Genomic DNA, 23329 nt, shown 5'->3' with positions numbered 1-23329 from the left:
GATTCAAGAACCACAAACCAACAATTAAAACAGTGAATTTTTATCCGAACCAGTTCCTGAATCATTTTTTCTAATTCTAGTTGCTTTTTTTTTTTGTTGTGTTTGAAGGTTGATGATGCTCCGTCGCCGTTTCACCAGTGAAATCTAGAAACAAAGGTAACAACCATTCATATAATTACGCAGCAGATTTACTGTTCTGTTTTAAATTTGAATTGATTTTTTAAATTTGCTAAACTACTGAAAGTATTTGATGTTATATAGTTGTTGAATGGTATAACTGATACTATGAAATTTGAAAGTTTTCTCTTTTAATTGATTTGGTGTTCTGATTGTCATACCCCAAATTTGTCCTACCCCTTAATTTCTAACTGGCTTATGCATTTCATAATCTCATGTACATACCTCCCCATTAGGTCATTAACATAACTCATGCATCGCTAATCAATTATGTTGCATTGGAACAAGGATCTTGGAAGCTAGGGTTTTTATGGTCGTTCATTGTGGGTTTCTTTTTCTTAAAGCTACAGGGTTTCTTTTCTATGAAGATTCATCAAGGGCAAGAGGACTATGGTTCTGATGCACAGTGTCTACAACTGTTAATTCAATTGAGATTCAATGATTTTCAAGTCAAGGCGTTCTTATGTGCTTCAATTCTTATCTTCCTCAAGATCTCCTCAAAAAAATTGTTGTTATGCTGGATTGAAGTACAATGCACGTCATGGTGTGAGAGTTAGACCTGTGGGTTCATGGTGTCCAAGGCGCCGTTATACTTACAATTTGTTGGTTGCTTATCGTACAAGTTTGGTTTGAATTAAGGAATTAAAGTCCAAATGATGTGATGGTGGATTTGATTTGATGATCTAATTGTTCCTATTATTCATATTTTGCTCAAGATGTTTGTTCCTTAAGGATTCAAGTCAATTTAAGATCTGTGAGTGCTACCCGAAGTTCATCCAAATTTGTCATCATTTTAAAGTGCCACGCCTCATCTATCATTCAAGAATAAGGGAATTCATGTGCATGGGTCATTTTGAGTTCAAACTGTCAACATTTGGATAATTTCAAATATTCCTTGTTGGCAATGCAATTTAACATGGATTTGAGAATTGAAGATTGAATTTCCTTACGGGGGAAGATGCATTCAAATGGGCAGAAGTTACTGATTCAGTGAATTACAAAAGTTCTAAGTCTAAGAGATTACAGTCACAATACAAATCCAAATCCATTACAAAATTACACAAAAACAAATCATAAACTAATCCCCATGCTGTTTAAGCTCCACACCCACCACCCTCTACAAGAACTTCCACACCTGCAATAGAAATCTTCCATTTGATAAACTTCCTTCTTTCTCATTGTGCCAGCCGGTGGAAAGCTCCTAATGGTCAGATTGGATTGCTTGTGCTTGAATCATTATCCCTTCATGGTCACTTTGCATTGCTTCATCCTGGAAATTGAGCTGTCTTTCGATGAGGAAAGAGTCCCACACCAAAGCATGCTGCTTCCTGCAAATTAAAACAAGACCAGCATGAATCAAAAGCAGTCCGGCCATGGTATTATCATACAAAATCAATGTGCCTATTTATACACTCTACATGAAAACAGTTTCAGCACTATTCAATCCAACTACATCCAAATAAACCAAACGAACCGGCTGCAACATCAAAAAACAGTCACATGACCCACACATAAACCATCAGCTTCGAACCAGTTCAAAGTCCTTTAACAGGCACGCACCAGAAAAGAAGACCGAACCCATATCAGTTAGAGAAAAAACCCAAATATGCTTCAGCTCAAAATTCTATTCAAACTACACAAAAACAATCATTAACATATCTTACTAACAGTTTTTTTTACTAATATTCAGCAAACCCTTTTCACAATTACTAACAACTTCCATCTAACAGATTTGAAAACCACCAACTAACAGCTCCTTGTTAACAATAACAAATACCTAACTTCTTAACTGAAACATAGCCTAACTAATTCACCCACTGGTCATTAACCCCATAACAAGTTCTAACAGCAATTAACAGAAGGGAGAAGAGAATTAGCAACAGAAAACTAACGGTAACAGAATATCTTAACCACCTTCTAACAACCTATAACAAACTTTGTAACAGAAAAAACAGAATAACAAACCCTCTAACGGACTCTAACCACCCTCAATCTCACCCTTTAATCCCTAACCTCCTCCTTCAATCCCAGGGTTCAAAATCATCTCACTCTCTAACTGAATTCAGATTCCCTCTCCTATATATTCTCCCTTCCCTCCATAATTCAAACTCTCCACCATTTTCACTCTTCATCACTCTCCCGATCCATTTTCACCATTTCTGAACTTCCACACTCATTCACCATAGCATACGCGCTCATCCACCACCATTTCTCATCTTCATTTCATCAAGCCTCTTCATTCTCTCTACACACGCTACTTTCTCCATTCTCACTTCACCTTCTCCACAATCTTCATCATCATCTTCACCACCAACCTCCAACTTCATCCTTCATCCTCACACCAAACGAACGACAACTCTCAATATCCCTCCGCTCACACCACTCAGAAGAACACAGAAGACGAAGAGAGAAGAATAGAAGAACATAACAGAAATTGGAAGGGAGTCCAAACAGAAATCAATACCTGTAACGAGCTCGAATCGGATTCAAGTCTTCAGTGGTTCAAAGCTCTTCTTCGTAATTTGCTCGCTCTCACGCCATTTCGCGAATTCGATCTCCAGAAGAGTCGTTTTCGATCGATTCCTATACCGGCTTTGTGATTATTCGCCCTCGACAGCCCCGCAATTTCAATACCGTGACGACTCACAAGCGACGAAGCCAAGAAAGAATCAAGAAGAAGTTGAAGAACTCTCCTCTGGTTGTCCTCGACAATCTTCACGCTGCGCTCCAGATGAACGATTTGAATCGGAGAGACTTCGAAAGACGAGATGATGACGATGGTTGCGTGTTCTCTATCCACGGCGGCCGGTGATTTGATCGGAGAGGGAGGGTTATCCGTCACGCCGTTCGGCTGAGTCGAGAGAGGTTGAACACGCTTTGTTCGCGGCGGCGAGCGAGAGGAAGGAGAAGAGAATTGGGAACGTCACATTGGTAACCCTAAGTTCCCAATTCTATTTTCTTTTTTTATTTATTGTTTTTAATTATTATTTCTGAATAAATCAAGTGGATCATAAAACACATTGGGCCCCGAGTTGCTTACATCCACCCCCTATTGGCCCATCACCATCTTTTTGTATGAAGAAACATGAACAAAAATGAAAACAATACTGTTGGGCCACGAAATGCTCATTACACCCCTCCTGAGGCCCACGCCTTTTTTGGCACTAAGAAAATCTACAACAAAAAACTGATCCCTGGGCCTCTGGTTATGGGCCTTGCGCCCTCACTTCTACTGCACCACCATATTCTGTTTACACCCCCCTGAGCCCATATTTTCTTTGTTAGAATTTAGAATTCTTGACTTAGTTTTTGACATAGTTTTGTAGATGATAAAAAGCAATAAAAATCATAATTTTCTCATTATATTTTTAGGTAATAAAGATAAAAAACCATTGAAACTTTGTTAGATTTTTTAGGTTAATTCCTTCAATGAAACTCATAAAAATAGTAGTATTTTTTTAGTTTCATTTTTGTACTAATGCTTGAACCGTTTTGTACTACCTCCGTGTTCGTTCCGTATAATTGTTGTGTGACTTTGTTGCTTAGTTTTTGGCCTTATTTTTAGTCCACCTTGTTAATAGCACTTGTATGCTTCTTTTAGAATCTATCCCATGTTAACATTAGGATTTAGACTTGTATAGACAACTTAGACTAGAATTTAGAATAGTTCCCTTCTTTCCTTCTTTTTCTTTTCAACTTTTAAAATACTTAATAAAAACCGATGAAGATCATACCGTTGCTATATTTCATGGTAGGAAAGAAATGATTGAGGCGTAGGCCTCGATGTATGTTCTTTCCTACTTAGCGGAGAAGAAATGGTTGAGGTGTGAAGCCTCGATGTATTTCTTAACCGTTATTTAGAGAAACGATTGTGGCGTAGGCCTCGATGTGCATTCTCTAAATATTCACAAAGGAACTCCTTTTTTATTTCTACTAAACGGAAAAGAAATGATTGGAATGTAGATTTCGATGTATTTCTTATCCGTCATTTAGAGAACCGATTGTGGTGTAGGCCTCGATGTGCTTTCTCTAAATATGCAAAAACAAAACTCTTTTTCTTGGTGTGATCTAAGTCACAAATTAAAATCCCCATAAAAAACACCAACCAAAAACACTTCAAAAAACCTAATAAATGGTCAAATTTAAAGCAAAAGTAAGGAAGTGGTGCGAAGCCTTGTAGTAGGTTCTCGTCATCATGGAATTACCCTAAAAGATACAAACCAATCTCTTTTTCTCCTTTCTAAGGGCATGTTATCTCCGCTCCATTGCATCCTAGGCGATCCCTTATGCAAGAGCGTGAGCGTTAACGCCGCCCAACTAAAAAACACAAAACAAACAGAAAATCTTTAGCCGAGCTACGGTAACTCTGATTCCTGAAAAGGATACGTAGGCAGCGGGGTAGGGCCCGTGCGAGTACAATTCTTTATTTTCCCTACATTTTGCATTCATTTCGCATTTAGACATAGACATAGTATACACCCATTAGATAGAAACAAACATAGGTGGATACCATCGAGTACGATGGGCGTGAGGGGTGCTAGCACCTTCCCCTCGCGTAACCGACTCCCGTACCTTGATTCTCTGGTCGCAAGACCCTGTTCCTTCCTTTGTTAGGTTTTCTGATATTCCTTTCCCTTATGGGATAAATATATTGGTGGCGACTCTATTCATTTTTCGCGAGCGTGCGACAGCTGGCGACTCTGCTGGGGATGACCTAAGCAAGTCGATCCTAGCCTTTGTTTGTTTCGTTTATTGGGTGTTTATTTATTTGTTTATGTGTTTACATCTTGTGTACATGTTTACATCTTGTATATATGTTTGCATATCATGTTTACTTTCCGCATGCATCTGGACTATATTATGGGTCCCCGTGGGGGCCACATATTTTTCTGTTCTGTTTTGCAGGTTGGGTGGGATGATTCTATGAGGTAAAAGGCCCAATACCCAGGCCAGAGTGACACATAGGATACCTAGGATAGAGTGGATAGTCATGACGCCAACAGAATGTCAGGTTCTGTTGATTGCGATCATGAGACCCACGACCAGTCGAGGTTCAAATGAGATACCGTTGTTGGCATGTATTTGCGACAATGATGGTGTTTCAGGAGAACTGATAACGCTGGAAGCCATTGACCTACCTTGACCTAGATTCACCTGTGAGTGGGGTGGGATATACATGACAGGTACCGTTGGTGACTATTCTGTTCTGTTGGTGACTATTGGTTTTCCTGGTATTCAAAAAGGTGTCGGACCTTTGATCCTGTGACATTTGACCTGTATCAGTTATTCAGAGGATTGTACAGTGGTTACTAAGATTATATGGACCGTGGATCCCATGCTTTTGCATTGCATAACATCATTGCTTTGTCCACTCCATTTATGAAAGATCCTAAAGTCTATTTCCAAAAAGAAAAAGAGGAAAGAAAAGAAAAGAAAAGAAAAGATATGTAAAAGAAAAGGAAATAGAAAAGCAAAAAAGGAAAGAAAAGATATTCTATACAAAAAAAAAGAGAAGCTTTGATTCCAAAAAAGAAAAATGAAAGTGTGTGAAAAGACTTTAGGATCTCTCATAAATGAAACATGCATTCATACTATCATGCATTTCATGGTTCTTTCAGAGACTTATGGGACCATTTCTATCCAGATTTCAAGATCAACAACAGATTTGACTTCTCACTGCCACAACTCCAAGATCAACTATGGAACAACTCCGTGAGGAAATGGATGAGATGAAGGAACAAATGGGTCATCTTATGTTGGAGATGCGAGACTTGGTCCGTAATCAGGATGCACTAAAAGAGGAGAATAGTCAGTTGAAGACTCAATTGAGCTTGGTCATGGAAGTTCTGAAAATAGTACTAAGAAAGGAAGGGGATGTTGTTCCTACTGCTGCAACAGAAGTTGTTGATCCCTTCTCTTCAGTAGGATCCCTTCCCACTCATGGAATACCTCGGGAAGTTCCTCCTCAACCCCATGTGCCATTACCTCCATGCCAATCTGTTCTTCAAGGAGGCCAAATGTGTGGGAAAAAGCCTAAGAAACCTCAGAGAATTCTCAATCCTATCCCGATGCCTTACGCTCAGTTACTTCCCCGTTTGCTGGAGCTTCAGTTGGTTGAGCTACGAGAATTGGCTACGCCTGAAAAGCTTCCCCCCACCTTTGATGCCAATGCTCGATGTGAGTTCCATTCTGGGGCACCTGGTCATGATATTGAGAATTGTAGGGCGCTGAAGCAGCAAATTCAAGATCTCATTGATTCAAAAGTGATTTTGTTCACCCCCGAGGGTATGTTTGTTCAAGGAAATGGGTTTCCAACTGCGGTAGAAGAAAAGGTTGATTCATACTTCTATGTCAGATCTACTTCAAATCAGAAGCATAATGCACCATCTTGGGTTCCAGGTTTCCCACCTCATCAGTCTCCATTTGTTTCACAGCCAGATCAAAAGAGGAAGACACCCGAACAAAATCATCAACAAGGTCATCCGAATGAATACCCACCTAGAAGTAATTTGGGGCGAAGAAATGCTCCTCTGGACCAGATTCCTATGACATACACTAAACTTCTGCCATATCTAGTGCAAAGCTCATTGGTGGTCCCCAAATCTCTGAAACCTCCACCACGCCCGTTTCCACTTGGGCATGACCCTAATGTGTAATGTGGGTACCACGCTGGATCAGCAGGGCACTCAACCGAGGACTGCAACGCTTTCAAAGCCAAGGTGCAACAATTGATCAACGAGAGACATATAACCCTTCAAGGAGGAAACATGTGGGTGAACGGAATGCCCGTGCCCAAGTGAATGTCCGTATTCCATGGAGTGTCACAAAAAGAAATAAGCCCAGAAGGAGTCAAGTCTCCTCAACTATGGCAATCATCATTTCATTTCCGCATTCTCATTTCAGCATTTCCTGTTTTGTAGAAGGCTACTTCCTTGTTTGAACTCGTTGGTATGATAATAATAAAAGCACCGCAAATTCTCGAGCAACTTCGTCATAATCTTTTCCAAAAAAAAAAAAGAAATCAAGAATGTTTTGTAGAAGCATCTCTCATTCTCAAGGTTCTTATGCTCAGTTGTGTCCGTGGAGGTTGGTGTTTCAGTTGGTGTTTGAGTTCTCTTTGCAACAAATAGCTTCTCCAAGTTTGGTGACTACGCAAGGTTCCTCCATGTTCGATGGCAAATACTTCTTCAACGAATATGTTTGGGGCTCCCGATCGAGGGATAAGCAAGACGTATTCTTATCTTGAGCTTTGCACCACTCGCATTGCTCGAATCCCTTAAAGCATTACAAATTCTTGGGTGACTTCATCAAAATCTTCTTCCGTGTGATAATCAAGAGTGTTCTTCACAATGCTTCTCATTCTCAAGGTTTTACTTCATATATCAGTTGCCTTTTCTCAGGATCTCCTTCTCAGTGGCCTTGCTAGTTAACAGAGAGAAAAATATAAGAAACAAATTGATGGCCTTATGCCCAGTTGCTTCCTCGTTTGTCAGAATTTCAATTGGTTAAGATTCGTGTTTTGGGTCTTCTTCACCACAAGTAGCTCTCTTGAGTTTGATGACCATACCAGATTCTTTCCATTTATGAAGGCGAATACTTCTTCAACATCTATGCTTGGGGCTCCCGCACGAGGGATAAGCAAGACATACTCTTATCTTGAGCATTGCATCACTCGCATTGCTCGAATCCCTAAAGCAAGGCAAAAGTTTACAACTCATGGGTGACTTTGTTGGAGTTCTCTTTTGAAGTAATCTGAAGTGTTTGGAAGGAACTGCAGAAAGTATTCAAGCTCAACAAGTCCAGACGGAGTCAAGTCTCCTCAACAGCGGCACCCATTTAGTTTCTTACTGCATTCTCATTGTAATTTTTCATTTGTGTGTTTAAGCATCAATAGCATGTAAAAACTTGTTAATTTCGGAATGAAAATCATAATACATTGTTTATGTTCGTCTTGAAGTAATCCATTCGTTATCACTCATAAAATGTTTTGGCATTACGATACCAACTTTACTAATTGCTTGCTTATGCAAAAAGCTGAGGGAGAATGATGAAAAATAGAAATGCAAAATCTCTAATCATGTGTTTTTGAATAAAAACCCTACTGAGGATGTACAGGCATTATTTCAAATCCCCAAACACCGGAGATATAAGGGAGATAGACCCTCGTTAACCCCTTTTGAGCCTTGAAGTAGGAGTTTCTTTTCTAATCATAAAAAACCCTTATTTTAACCTTGGGGCAGGGTAGTGTTCATTTAACTTGATTGAGTGTTCAAAACTCACCAAAAGGGTATGCATCTAAGGATACAACAGTGGTTATCCTTCAAAAGGTTGAGGAATGTCAAAACCGCAATGATTATCCTTATTCCATCAAGAGATCAAGAGATGATAATACCGCAATGGTTATCCCTCATCAATCAAAGAATGAGGCAGTCACAATCTTTCAAACAAATCGAGAGCAACGCGATATCACACGACTTGTTCAAAAAAAAGAGAATAAAAAAAAAGAGAGCCCGCTAAGTCAACAACTTGAAAACAAGTGACTTAGGCAAAAAGTTAGGGCATCCCGCTGGACTCCAAAATAAAATTCAAGAGAATTTGTCCAGGCAAAAGTTAGGGAAAGCAGAAGCGAAAAACAAGGATTACAAAATAAAAATCCTTATCAAAGGAACAAAGTCGTGTGATGATCAATCAGAAGAATAAGAAAGTGAGTGACTGCCATGTCCAAAAAACCTCATTGATTCCTCAACCATTCCAAATGCCTTGTGAGGAACGAACACTCATGTCGAGTTAATTGAACCTAGGATTGGAGAACATCACGAAGGGGGTGGGTACCAAATAATTTTGAGCCTAAAAATCCTTTGTTTTCTAAAAACCGTGAACCCGGCCAAGTTACAACCCTTAAAAGTCCTAATTGAAGTAGGGTTTATTTCGAAAGCACACTCCGATGAGATAGTGTTTAACTGACTCCCAATGAAGCGAGGCACATATCCATGTTGGTATCGTAGGCTTGCTTTATCTTCTATATGCAAAAATCGAGGTTGTGTCAACTAGCGATTCAATCACAAGAGGTCGCAACCTCATTTCAATAAAAAGTTTCTTTAAACTTCAAGACTAACATACACTTTGCATTAGAATTATCATTCCTAGAATTAACATTCTTTTGCATACAAACATCTGCTTAAACATCAAAGAAATTTCAGGATGAGAATCAGTGAGCAACTTGATCATGTCAAAGTACAAGAGACTTGAGAACTCCGAGGAGTAAAAGCTAATCATTTCAAATGTTGACCATCAAGGGGCAGATTCTCTAAAAACTCCGTTGGGCATGCACAGTTAATGCTTTCTTTGATTACCTTGAGGGGAAGAGTTTGAAGACTCCGTTGAGCGTGGTAAAGTTGTTTCCATGTTTGTTTAACTTCAAAACAATGAAGGCTTGAGGATTCTAGTCCGATGTACCTAATCAGGGGCAATTAAGTCGAGGTTTGACCTCTCAAATTCAGCATATCTGGGGCAATCATGTCGACAAATCTCTTCGAGCCTTGATCAATCTGGGGCAATCAAGTCGAGGAATCTCTCTTGAGTTCAACCAATCTGGGGCAGTTACGTCGAGATTCGACAAATCTCTCCAAGGATCCTTTGGGGCAAATTCCTCCATAAGTCACGAAGCTTGGGGCACAATTCTGAGTTTTTGTCGCTCCATGACCATAGGAGTTTATTTCTCCTAGAATCTTGGTCTCCCCCCAAGCAGGGAGTTTATTTCTCCCGAGAGTTTGTTCCATTCCTCAAGCATAGGAGTTTATTTCTCCTAGGAGTTGTCCTACTTCCCTAATCAAGGCTCCTTATCTGGATTTCTCATTCCCAACATGGTGAATCGAGGGAATCTCCTCAGGCTGAAAATCCTCCAAGCAGTGGCACATGGTGAGAAGTCAGAAATTATTCTTCAAGTCAAAGAAGGTGCATCTTACAAATCAAAGTCCAATATCTATTGGCACCTCCACATGGTCCTTAACACTAAGGGGATTCTCCCTGGTGTTTACCTCATTAATGCCTTTATTTGGCATTCTGCATATAGTGTTCACTGCATATAACATCGCATCCTCAAAAGCGTAGCATATCCGTCAAAGCGGATCATTACGCCATAGAAAAATTCAAACATGCATACAAAGCATAAGCCAGATAATACAAATCCACACCCAGTCAAGACAATAATACATCCCCACACAAAAAGTTGTCCTTACAAATTCTGATTGATATCTGCTACCACATTTCAAATCTCTTCCAACCACGGTGCCGATGCGAGGTATCTTCAATCTCTGATGAGTGTCTGACACAATGTCTTCTTTTGTCCCTCGATGTCGAGTCGATGTTGAGTCATAGGTCGCACGAGATCTTTTCCTTCCAGTTTTGAAGTTCGTACGAGATCTTCTCCCGATGTTGAGTCATAGATCGTAAGAGATCTTATTCTTTTAGTCCTGAAGATCATGCTTAGGTCTTCTCCTGGTGTCGAGTCGATGTTGAGTCATAGATCGTAAGAGATCTTATTCTTTCAGTCCTGAAGATCATGCTTAGGTCTTCTCTTGATGTTGAGTCGATGTTGAGTCATAGATCGTAAGAGATCTTATTCTTTCAGTCCTGAAGATCATGCTTAGGTCTTCTCTTGATGTTGAGTCGATGTTGAGTCATAGATCGTAAGAGATCTTATTCTTTCAGTCCTGAAGATCATGCTTAGGTCTTCTCTTGATGTTGAGTCGATGTTGAGTCATAGATCGTAAGAGATCTTATTCTTTCAGTCCTGAAGATCATGCTTAGGTCTTCTCCTGGTGTTGAGTCGATGTTGAGTCATAGATCGTAAAAGACCTTATTCTTTCAGTCCTGAAGATCATGCTTAGGTCTTCTCCTGATGTTGAGTCGATGTTGAGTCATAGATCGCACGAGGTCTTTTTCTTTCGATCATTGTTTCATACAACCATTCTCTTTGAAAACCCCGTGTCGGCACCGCTACTACGTTATAAGCTATCTCCATTCAAACCCATTACCCACTGTAAATATATCCACCAGAAAAAGCAAGAGAATTCTCTTTCCCCAGCAGATATCAAAATAAAAATAAGGATAACACCTACACCATCTTTTCAGGACAAATTTCAGGTCTTTGTATTTAACCTTCTTAAACCTTGAATGTTCGAAAGGCTAACGCCAATCTCACCCTCAGGTTTAAGACGATTAAATAGGGGAAGCTGTCATACCCCAAATTTGTCCTACCCCTTAATTTCTAACTGGCTTATGCATTTCATAATCTCATGTACATACCTCCCCATTAGGTCATTAACATAACTCATGCATCGCTAATCAATTATGTTGCATTGGAACAAGGATCTTGGAAGCTAGGGTTTTTATGGTCGTTCATTGTGGGTTTCTTTCTCTTAAAGCTACAGGGTTTCTTTTCTATGAAGATTCATCAAGGGCAAGAGGACTATGGTTCTGATGCACAGTGTCTACAACTGTTAATTCAATTGAGATTCAATGATTTTCAAGTCAAGGCGTTCTTATGTGCTTCAATTCTTATCTTCCTCAAGATCTCCTCAAAAAAATTGTTGTTATGCTGGATTGAAGTACAATGCACGTCATGGTGTGAGAGTTAGACCTGTGGGTTCATGGTGTCCAAGGCGCCGTTATACTTACAATTTGTTGGTTGCTTATCGTACAAGTTTGGTTTGAATTAAGGAATTAAAGTCCAAATGATGTGATGGTGGATTTGATTTGATGATCTAATTGGTCCTATTATTCATATTTTGCTCAAGATGTTTGTTCCTTAAGGATTCAAGTCAATTTAAGATCTGTGAGTGCTACCCGAAGTTCATCCAAATTTGTCATCATTTTAAAGTGCCACGCCTCATCTATCATTCAAGAATAAGGGAATTCATGTGCATGGGTCATTTTGAGTTCAAACTGTCAACATTTGGATAATTTCAAATATTCCTTGTTGGCAATGCAATTTAACATGGATTTGAGAATTGAAGATTGAATTTCCTTACGGGGGAAGATGCATTCAAATGGGCAGAAGTTACTGATTCAGTGAATTACAAAAGTTCTAAGTCTAAGAGATTACAGTCACAATACAAATCCAAATCCATTACAAAATTACACAAAAACAAATCATAAACTAATCCCCATGCTGTTTAAGCTCCACACCCACCACCCTCTACAAGAACTTCCACACCTGCAATAGAAATCTTCCATTTGATAAACTTCCTTCTTTCTCATTGTGCCAGCCGGTGGAAAGCTCCTAATGGTCAGATTGGATTGCTTGTGCTTGAATCATTATCCCTTCATGGTCACTTTGCATTGCTTCATCCTGGAAATTGAGCTGTCTTTCGATGAGGAAAGAGTCCCACACCAAAGCATGCTGCTTCCTGCAAATTAAAACAAGACCAGCATGAATCAAAAGCAGTCCGGCCATGGTATTATCATACAAAATCAATGTGCCTATTTATACACTCTACATGAAAACAGTTTCAGCACTATTCAATCCAACTACATCCAAATAAACCAAACGAACCGGCTGCAACATCAAAAAACAGTCACATGACCCACACATAAACCATCAGCTTCTAACCAGTTCAAAGTCCTTTAACAGGCACGCACCAGAAAAGAAGACCGAACCCATATCAGTTAGAGAAAAAACCCAAATATGCTTCAGCTCAAAATTCTATTCAAACTACACAAAAACAATCATTAACATATCTTACTAACAGTTTATTTTACTAATATTCAGCAAACCCTTTTCACAATTACTAACAACTTCCATCTAACAGATTTGAAAACCACCAACTAACAGCTCCTTGTTAACAATAACAAATACCTAACTTCTTAACTGAAACATAGCCTAACTAATTCACCCACTGGTCATTAACCCCATAACAAGTTCTAACAGCAATTAACAGAAGGGAGAAGAGAATTAGCAACAGAAAACTAACGGTAACAGAATATCTTAACCACCTTCTAACAACCTATAACAAACTTTGTAACAGAAAAAACAGAATAACAAACCCTCTAACGGACTCTAACCACCCTCAATCTCACCCTTTAATCCCTAACCTCCTCCTTCAATCCCAGGGTTCAAAATCATCTCACTCTCTAACTGAATTCAGATTCCCTCTCCTATATATTCTCCCTTCCCTCCATAATTCAAACTCTCCACCATTTTCACTCTTCATCACTCTCCCGATCCATTTTCACCATTTCTGAACTTCCACACTCATTCACCATAGCATACGCGCTCATCCACCACCATTTCTCATCTTCATTTCATCAAGCCTCTTCATTCTCTCTACACACGCTACTTTCTCCATTCTCACTTCACCTTCTCCACAATCTTCATCATCATCTTCACCACCAACCTCCAACTTCATCCTTCATCCTCACACCAAACGAACGACAACTCTCAATATCCCTCCGCTCACACCACTCAGAAGAACACAGAAGACGAAGAGAGAAGAATAGAAGAACATAACAGAAATTGGAAGGGAGTCCAAACAGAAATCAATACCTGTAACGAGCTCGAATCGGATTCAAGTCTTCAGTGGTTCAAAGCTCTTCTTCGTAATTTGCTCGCTCTCACGCCATTTCGCGAATTCGATCTCCAGAAGAGTCGTTTTCGATCGATTCCTATACCGGCTTTGTGATTATTCGCCCTCGACAGCCCCGCAATTTCAAGTCTTCAGTGGTTCAAAGCTCTTCTTCGTAATTTGCTCGCTCTCACGCCATTTCGCGAATTCGATCTCCAGAAGAGTCGTTTTCGATCGATTCCTATACCGGCTTTGTGATTATTCGCCCTCGACAGCCCCGCAATTTCAATACCGTGACGACTCACAAGCGACGAAGCCAAGAAAGAATCAAGAAGAAGTTGAAGAACTCTCCTCTGGTTGTCCTCGACAATCTTCACGCTGCGCTCCAGATGAACGATTTGAATCGGAGAGACTTCGAAAGACGAGATGATGACGATGGTTGCGTGTTCTCTATCCACGGCGGCCGGTGATTTGATCGGAGAGGGAGGGTTATCCGTCACGCCGTTCGGCTGAGTCGAGAGAGGTTGAACACGCTTTGTTCGCGGCGGCGAGCGAGAGGAAGGAGAAGAGAATTGGGAACGTCACATTGGTAACCCTAAGTTCCCAATTCTATTTTCTTTTTTTATTTATTGTTTTTAATTATTATTTCTGAATAAATCAAGTGGATCATAAAACACATTGGGCCCCGAGTTGCTTACATCCACCCCCTATTGGCCCATCACCATCTTTTTGTATGAAGAAACATGAACAAAAATGAAAACAATACTGTTGGGCCACGAAATGCTCATTACACCCCTCCTGAGGCCCACGCCTTTTTTGGCACTAAGAAAATCTACAACAAAAAACTGATCCCTGGGCCTCTGGTTATGGGCCTTGCGCCCTCACTTCTACTGCACCACCATATTCTGTTTACACCCCCCTGAGCCCATATTTTCTTTGTTAGAATTTAGAATTCTTGACTTAGTTTTTGACATAGTTTTGTAGATGATAAAAAGCAATAAAAATCATAATTTTCTCATTATATTTTTAGGTAATAAAGATAAAAAACCATTGAAACTTTGTTAGATTTTTTAGGTTAATTCCTTCAATGAAACTCATAAAAATAGTAGTATTTTTTTAGTTTCATTTTTGTACTAATGCTTGAACCGTTTTGTACTACCTCCGTGTTCGTTCCGTATAATTGTTGTGTGACTTTGTTGCTTAGTTTTTGGCCTTATTTTTAGTCCACCTTGTTAATAGCACTTGTATGCTTCTTTTAGAATCTATCCCATGTTAACATTAGGATTTAGACTTGTATAGACAACTTAGACTAGAATTTAGAATAGTTCCCTTCTTTCCTTCTTTTTCTTTTCAACTTTTAAAATACTTAATAAAAACCGATGAAGATCATACCGTTGCTATATTTCATGGTAGGAAAGAAATGATTGAGGCGTAGGCCTCGATGTATGTTCTTTCCTACTTAGCGGAGAAGAAATGGTTGAGGTGTGAAGCCTCGATGTATTTCTTAACCGTTATTTAGAGAAACGATTGTGGCGTAGGCCTCGATGTGCATTCTCTAAATATTCACAAAGGAACTCCTTTTTTATTTCTACTAAACGGAAAAGAAATGATTGGAATGTAGATTTCGATGTATTTCTTATCCGTCATTTAGAGAACCGATTGTGGTGTAGGCCTCGATGTGCTTTCTCTAAATATGCAAAAACAAAACTCTTTTTCTTGGTGTGATCTAAGTCACAAATTAAAATCCCCATAAAAAACACCAACCAAAAACACTTCAAAAAACCTAATAAATGGTCAAATTTAAAGCAAAAGTAAGGAAGTGGTGCGAAGCCTTGTAGTAGGTTCTCGTCATCATGGAATTACCCTAAAAGATACAAACCAATCTCTTTTTCTCCTTTCTAAGGGCATGTTATCTCCGCTCCATTGCATCCTAGGCGATCCCTTATGCAAGAGCGTGAGCGTTAACGCCGCCCAACTAAAAAACACAAAACAAACAGAAAATCTTTAGCCGAGCTACGGTAACTCTGATTCCTGAAAAGGATACGTAGGCAGCGGGGTAGGGCCCGTGCGAGTACAATTCTTTATTTTCCCTACATTTTGCATTCATTTCGCATTTAGACATAGACATAGTATACACCCATTAGATAGAAACAAACATAGGTGGATACCATCGAGTACGATGGGCGTGAGGGGTGCTAGCACCTTCCCCTCGCGTAACCGACTCCCGTACCTTGATTCTCTGGTCGCAAGACCCTGTTCCTTCCTTTGTTAGGTTTTCTGATATTCCTTTCCCTTATGGGATAAATATATTGGTGGCGACTCTGTTCATTTTTCGCGAGCGTGCGACACTGATGTTTGCTTTTTATTGGATTATTTTTATTGCGGTGGTAGATCTGTGGCAACGACAACGGATTTCTAGCGGTGAGTGTGGTGGACGTCGAATTCGTAATGGTTGTCGTGTTTTACCGGCGATCCGACAATGACCGTGCTCTGAATGAAATGTTTTACTGCTTCATGGTTAATGGTTTGTTAGATTTAATCTTTTTTTGACAAAGTTTTGATTTTTCCTCAAAATTATATCTGGGCTGTGTTCAAATTTTCATTCTCATAACTTATTCTCATTCACATTGCGAAATCTGCAGGTGGGTATTGATGCATAGTCATGGCTTCATAAAGGAGGTGAGTAAAAATCTATTTTTTATCCAGTTTTGAAATTCACTCATTCGTTGTATTGATTTTTTGATTTGTTTTTGTTTTGGTTTTAGCTTATTTATGCCTTATGGAACTTTGTTTTTGATTCTGATAGTGAAAAGAACTGCGTTACATTGAATACTTTATGCATAGAGTGAATCTGCTTCGGTACTATAAAGTAACATCGATGGCTGTTTTTGATGGTGGTAATGTTCCTTGCAAATCAGCAACCGAGAAAGAGAGGAACAAGTATTTGTTTTATTTATGTTTTTTAAAATTTTTCATTTCAAGTTTTAGGATTTGAATCAATTTTTTTGATGTTTGTGTGAATTTGGTTGTTTTAGGAAAAGTAATAGTTATCATGATTTGGCAATGGCTAAGCTCAAAGAAGGGAATGTTATGTTGCTTCAGAGCTATTTCAGGTTGGGAGCATTTTCAAATTTAAAATTACATACTAAGGACACTAAAAACACGACACTGACACATCATGTTTCCTGAAAATGAAGAAAGTTTGTTCTTTAGATACATTCGATTTATCTTTTTTTGTTTTTTTTCTTTTACAATGTTGCGTTTTGTATTATTGATTTCTTAATATGATGAAACCTTCTCAGATATAAAATCTTTATTTTAGGGTTTATTTTCTATCAATAATGGGGCCGCGATTTTGTTTGATAATCCTCACACCCAACGTGTGACCAAACTCTTATGTGGAAGTCCTCCAAAAGATGGTGCAAGATTGATAGTCTTATAGGATTTAATCATCTTTTCAAGTTTCTATTATTGTGAATTAAATGGTTTGGATTGAATTTTATTATTTTTTTGTGTTGAATGAAATGATTTGAATGAGATTGAATTATTTTTATCAGTATAGCTTCATCAGTGTTGATGTTTTGGCTTATTAGTATATTAGTTAAAGTTTCATACATTAATCTCAGAACAACTAGATAAGTTTTTACTAAATTTTTCTTTGTGTATGTTTCAGGAGTAACTCTTTTTTATGGTAATTGTAACTCAAGTAGAATCAGTGGAATAAACAGAAATAATTTTCCTTTTTGTGGCCTTTTGGCTCTTTTATCTTTAGAAGTGTATATATTGTTTGGTAAATTTAATATTAATTAGATTTTTTATAACTGTAACTCAAGTAAAAGCACAGAAAACGTTTTTCTTTTTGTGGCCTTTTGGCTCTTTTATCTTTAGAAGTATATATATTGTTTGGTAAATTTAATATTAATTAGAGTTTTTAATATAGTATATTAATTAGAGTTTTTAATATAGTATATTAATTAGAGTTTTTAATATAATTTATGCTACGTTAGGACTGAAGAGTACACTTTTTTTAAATAAAGGCCAAAATATATTAAACAAAAGAAAATAGTACAAATAGGAGGGGGGACAAAACCAAAATCCTCAAGAAGAGCAAAGCGAGAAAAAAACAAAAGATAGACAACAAAAACACATGAGATAACTCATATCAAAGAAACTATTGAGGCTTACGGTTGGAGGCACCTACCTTGAAACCTTTGCATGCCTCAGGCGATTTCTTCTTATGCTTCCTATTTCTTGAAACCACCAATTGAAATGGTTGACTAGTGTTTTCATCCAAATCAACAATTTCATCTCTCTTATCCATGTTAGCCCAAGATTCACTAAGAAACTTCATAGCTTGTTGAGCATCTGAATCTGAATCTCCATCATGATTCTTGTAAATTTTACCTTGATCAATGGTATCTATATCAACTAAACCACACAAATACTCACAGCATTCCCATCAACAGTGGTTTTCAAACAATCAACAAATCCTAAAAGAGGATTATTATCAACACATGTAGCATTTTCACATTCAACCGATTCCTTTCTTAAATCTTCATTATGAGACTTATTCCCCATGTGTTTATGCTTCTCCTTAGATACTCTTTTCTCTTGATCCACTTTAACAAGTTTACAAGACGAAAAACTATGACCAATGTTATGACAATGCGAACAGAAATGAGGCAAATTTTCATATTCAACGTTAACAATAAACGCAAAATTTTCTCTTTCGACCCATAATTTATGTCTAATTTTAGCAGATAAATCAATATCAACTAAAACTCTAGCAAAATGTCCAAAAGATCTCTCTAGAGGACACTTACTTGTTGCAGCATCCAAACACATTGGCGTTCCGAGACAACTAGCAATAGCAAAGATAATATTGGGACTCCAATATTCTTGTGGCAAATCAAGAAAACGAATCCAGCATTGAACTGTTGTCTGTTTGTGGTTATGAGGATTAAAGTCAGGAGTCCAAGCAAAAAGTTTGAGAAAACCTGGCTTAAGGTTCCAAGAAAGCACCGCACGAACACGATGTACATCCTCAGCAGAAGAAAAAACAAATTCATAGAAACCTCTTCCTAAAGAAACAATTCCCCATTTACTTATAGGCTTCCAAAAAGTGTCTAATTTACCACGCAAGTCTTGAAGTTTCAGGGGAGGATCTCCTTTAGACAAAATCAACCTTCCATGAAGATGATTTTTACATGATTCAAGACTAATCTTGTACTCTTCCTCCGGAGTTTTGATAGCTATGTCTTCTCCTTTCAAACTAGATTTCGGAAATTGTCCATGAGGGATAATAACACATGTCTTACTCAACACTTGAGCAAAATATTTTGCGTTTGTAACCTTTGCTTTAGGAACCGCGGCTTCACCTGTGACATCCGAAGATATATCTAAAGCAGACACCAGTTTTTCAACAGAATTCACAACATTTGCAAATGTAGATTTTTCAACGGGACGAACAACATTTGTTAAATTACTCAAAGGCACATATAAAGACGACCCAGCAAGTTCATTCTCATTCAGAAGAGAGCCAAAATATTCTTGTTTTTCCATGAAAACTCTAGTCCAACCCAAATTAAATACAGAACAACAGCAGCAAAGCAGAAAAACAGAAGCGAACCTGTGAACACGGTTGGTTGAAAACACCGTCGTATGTCGTCGGAGCTGTTACATAACTGTTCACTGTCTAATCTATTGCAGAAGGGTGCCGTCAAATAACACCGTTGGAAAGGATGTCGACAAACACCACCACAAACCCCTTAGACTATTTCACCGTCAGAGCTGATTCATCTTCCTCAAATATACCTAAGCCGCCATAAATACAGTTTTCCCCCAAATTAGAAACCCTATTCCAGCAAAAGTCGGAACGAAGTCGTGAACAAGAGAGACACACAGTAGCTCTTCACTACTTCATACCGCCGCTGTATGCTAGATCCACAGTTGAAAATCCACCACCGATCTGTTTCAGACCGACGTTGATCTACTGTTGCGTCTCAGAAACCACGCTTCTCCTAAACGCTTTGCAATATTGATTGATGACTGAAGAGTACACTCAAATCCTATACTTTATGAATATTGATTAAAAAATTAATTTAAATATAATTTATGTTATTTAATGACAAAATAGTATAAATAAATCCTCAACTTTAGGTTTTTAATACTATTAAGTTATTCTTAAAATATAAAATTTTTAATAAACTAATTATATTTTAAAATATCAATAAATAATATAAATATAGTAAATTTATTGATACTTACTTTTTTAAATTATGTAAAAAAAATTAAGTGGTGTATTTAAAATACTCTTTATTTTTAAATAATAGTTTTATTAGTAAAAAATACTAAAAGTAATAATTTATTTATTATAAAGTTAAGTAACTTTTTATTTTTAACATGTATCACATAACTCTTATTGTCTATATGTTATTAAGTATTAAATAGAATAAGTCAAATAGATATAAACGATTCAAATTTTCCTATTTGAAGTTTTTAATTAAATTTCAAAATTAAATAAACGATTTATTAATATTAATTAGAGTTTTTATAACTGTAACTCAAGTAAAAGTGCAGAAAACGTTTTCCTTTTTGTGGCCTTTTGGCTCTTTTATCTTGAGAAGTACATATATTGTTTGGTAAATTTAATATTAATTAGAGTTTTTAATATAATTTATGCTATTTTATGACTGAAGAGTACACTCAAATCCTATACATTATGAATATTGATTAAAAAATTAAATTAAATATAATTTATGTTATTTAATGACATAATAGTATAAATAAATCCTCAACTTTAGATTTTTAATACTATTAATTTATTCTTAAAATATAAAAATTTTAATAAACTAATTATATTTTAAAATATCAATAAATAACATAAATATAATAAATTTATTGATACTTTTTAAATTATGTAAAAAAAATTAAGTGATGCATTTAAAATAATATTTATTTTAACATAATAGTTTTATTTGTAAAAAATACTAAAAGTAATAATTTATTTATTATAAAGTTAAGTAACTTTTTATTTTTAACATGCATCTTATAACTCTTATTGTCTATATGTTATTAAGTATTAAATAGAATAAGCCAAATAGATATAAACAATTCAAATTTTCCTATTTGAAGTTTTTAATTAAATTTTAAAAATTAGTGTTACGTTACAATTATGTTAACAAATAATGCTCTTTAGGTTAGTTTCTACGCTACATATTAGTTGTACAAATAAATAAATTAATGATGGTAAAAATATATCATTAATTGCAATAACATCTATATTTTGTATAACTAATGCAAATAAATTAAAATATACTGTCATAATGTATATTAATTAAAATTTATATATATATATATATATATATATATATATATATATATATATATATATATATATATATATATATATATATATATATATATATATATATATATATGTGTGTGTGTGTTAGTTATAAATTTAAATACGATAATATTTTATGTGACTTATAAATTAATAAAAAAAATTACGATATTATGGGTGAAAATATTTTACTTATAATATGAAAAAACGAAAATAGAAAAATATCCATGTCATTAGTTGAATCAATTACTTCAACAATATATCCTTTTATTTAAAAATATAAATATAGAATAAATTTTTTTAAATAACTTTAAATAATTCAATAAATCTTAATCAAATATATTAATTTCCAGTTTTAATATAGCCTATAATTTTATTTTAATTTTATATGAGATTATGACTTAGTTTAAATTAAAGAAGAAAGATATTTTCACAATGAAAGAACAATGAAATATTAAATATGAGAATTGCATAACAAATAATTAGATATTTATGAAGGGGAACAAGATAGTTTATTACTATACATAGAATAATGTATAGAGTTTTCAATCTATAAGTTGATATTACTATACATAGAATAGTGTATAGAGTTTTCAATCTATATGTTGATAGTAAAATCGCATATTGTTTGGGTACAAAAGAAGCATATAATCTAAATGAATGAAATGAACTTCAATATAAATACTAATGAAATGAAACATAAGTAATGTATGAATAAATAGTATCAAAATTGTATGATATTTTTTTATTAATCATACAATTTTTTTGTCATTTATAAAATTTAAAATTTTAACAGGAAGAACCTCATCAATGATTAATACATATTTATCTATATATAATATGAAATAATTGAAATATTAAAATTTAAGCTAAATACAAAAAAATATAGGCTAATATATCATTGAATTTTATGCATACAACTATAATAATAATTGAATAAATATCTGCGTGAAAAAATAAGAGTGATCCAAATACGAGAATCTTACTTTCTTTCTTTTTGTAAATGGGAACAAATTTTTTATTGATTCAAATATTATCCTTTTTAAATATAATAAACTATTTTGATTATCAATAATTAATATATTATTTAATTTTTCTTTATTTCATCACAATGCCTTATTTTTTCAAATTTGTAAATAATTCATGAGAACTTAACATACCATACCAGTACCCATGCGAACACACGGGTATTGATATAGTACGCGCATATAATACTGATATTAAGCTATTGATTTAAATATTAATTAATAACTAGAACAAGTTTACTATTGATTTAAATATTTTTATAAACAATTCCAAAACAAAAATTATCACTTGTGCGAACACACGAGTACTGATATGGTACGCGCATATGGTAATGATATTAACATATTTAATTAAATATTGAATAATAACGCGAATAAGTTTACTATTGATTTAAAAAAATTATAAATAATTCCAAAACAAAAATATTTATATATAGGAATAATTATACTGTTGATTCATGTAAGTGTAACATCCATATTTCTCTAAGCATGAGAATAAGTAATAAGATCTAACGGCTACTAAGTGGCAAGATGTCATTAAGTATATGGACATATTAAGAGTTGTTAAGGGAGAATTAGTAGAAATGAATATTAACGGGAACACAGAGTTACTGATCAAAATAATAAATATTAACGGGAACATGAAGTTACTGATCAAAATATTGAATGTTAGCAAGAACAAATTTGTAATATTAACGGGAATACAAAGTTACTGATCAAAATAATGAATATTAGCGGAAACATGAACTTACTGACCAAAATATTGAATATTATCGGGAACATGAAGTTACTGAATAAAATATTGAATATTAACGATAATATGATGAATTAGTGATCAAAATATTGAATATTAACGGGAACATGAAGTTACTTATCAAAATATTGATTATTAACGGGAAAATGATGTTTATTGATCAAAATATTCAACATTAACGGGAACATGAAGTTACTGATCAAAATATTGTATATTAACCAGAACATGAAGATATTGATCAAACTATTGAATATTAACGGGAACATGGAGTTATTAATTAAAATATTCAATATTAACCGGAACCAATGTTAGTAAGTTAAAAGTAAATGTGAATAAGTTTATTGCATTGGACAATCGACATTGTGTTGTCTGTTCTTTATGCAGGTCACACTTTGTTCTACTATTGGTAAAACATTAATAATTTAAGTCAAATAATTGATCTTTTCAATTTTCATTGCATACT

The 23329-nt window shown here is 35.7% G+C and overlaps 2 long non-coding RNA genes across 2 annotated transcripts; both read right to left on the bottom strand.

Annotated features, from left to right (window-relative positions):
* Positions 1-1098: 1098 nt before the first annotated feature.
* LOC131645965 (uncharacterized) lies at positions 1099-3139 on the bottom strand. Its single transcript, XR_009297237.1, has 2 exons — positions 2642-3139; positions 1099-1505 (listed from the first exon to the last, which is right to left on the bottom strand). It is a non-coding gene; the product is annotated as an uncharacterized LOC131645965 (long non-coding RNA).
* Positions 3140-12180: 9041 nt separating this feature from the next.
* LOC131645964 (uncharacterized) lies at positions 12181-13885 on the bottom strand. Its single transcript, XR_009297236.1, has 2 exons — positions 13724-13885; positions 12181-12587 (listed from the first exon to the last, which is right to left on the bottom strand). It is a non-coding gene; the product is annotated as an uncharacterized LOC131645964 (long non-coding RNA).
* Positions 13886-23329: the final 9444 nt, after the last annotated feature.

The sequence above is a fragment of the Vicia villosa genome, linkage group LG2 (genome assembly GCF_029867415.1).
Source record: "Vicia villosa cultivar HV-30 ecotype Madison, WI linkage group LG2, Vvil1.0, whole genome shotgun sequence".
Lineage (NCBI taxonomy): Eukaryota > Viridiplantae > Streptophyta > Magnoliopsida > Fabales > Fabaceae > Vicia > Vicia villosa.
This window is presented reverse-complemented; position numbering and strand designations above follow the sequence as displayed.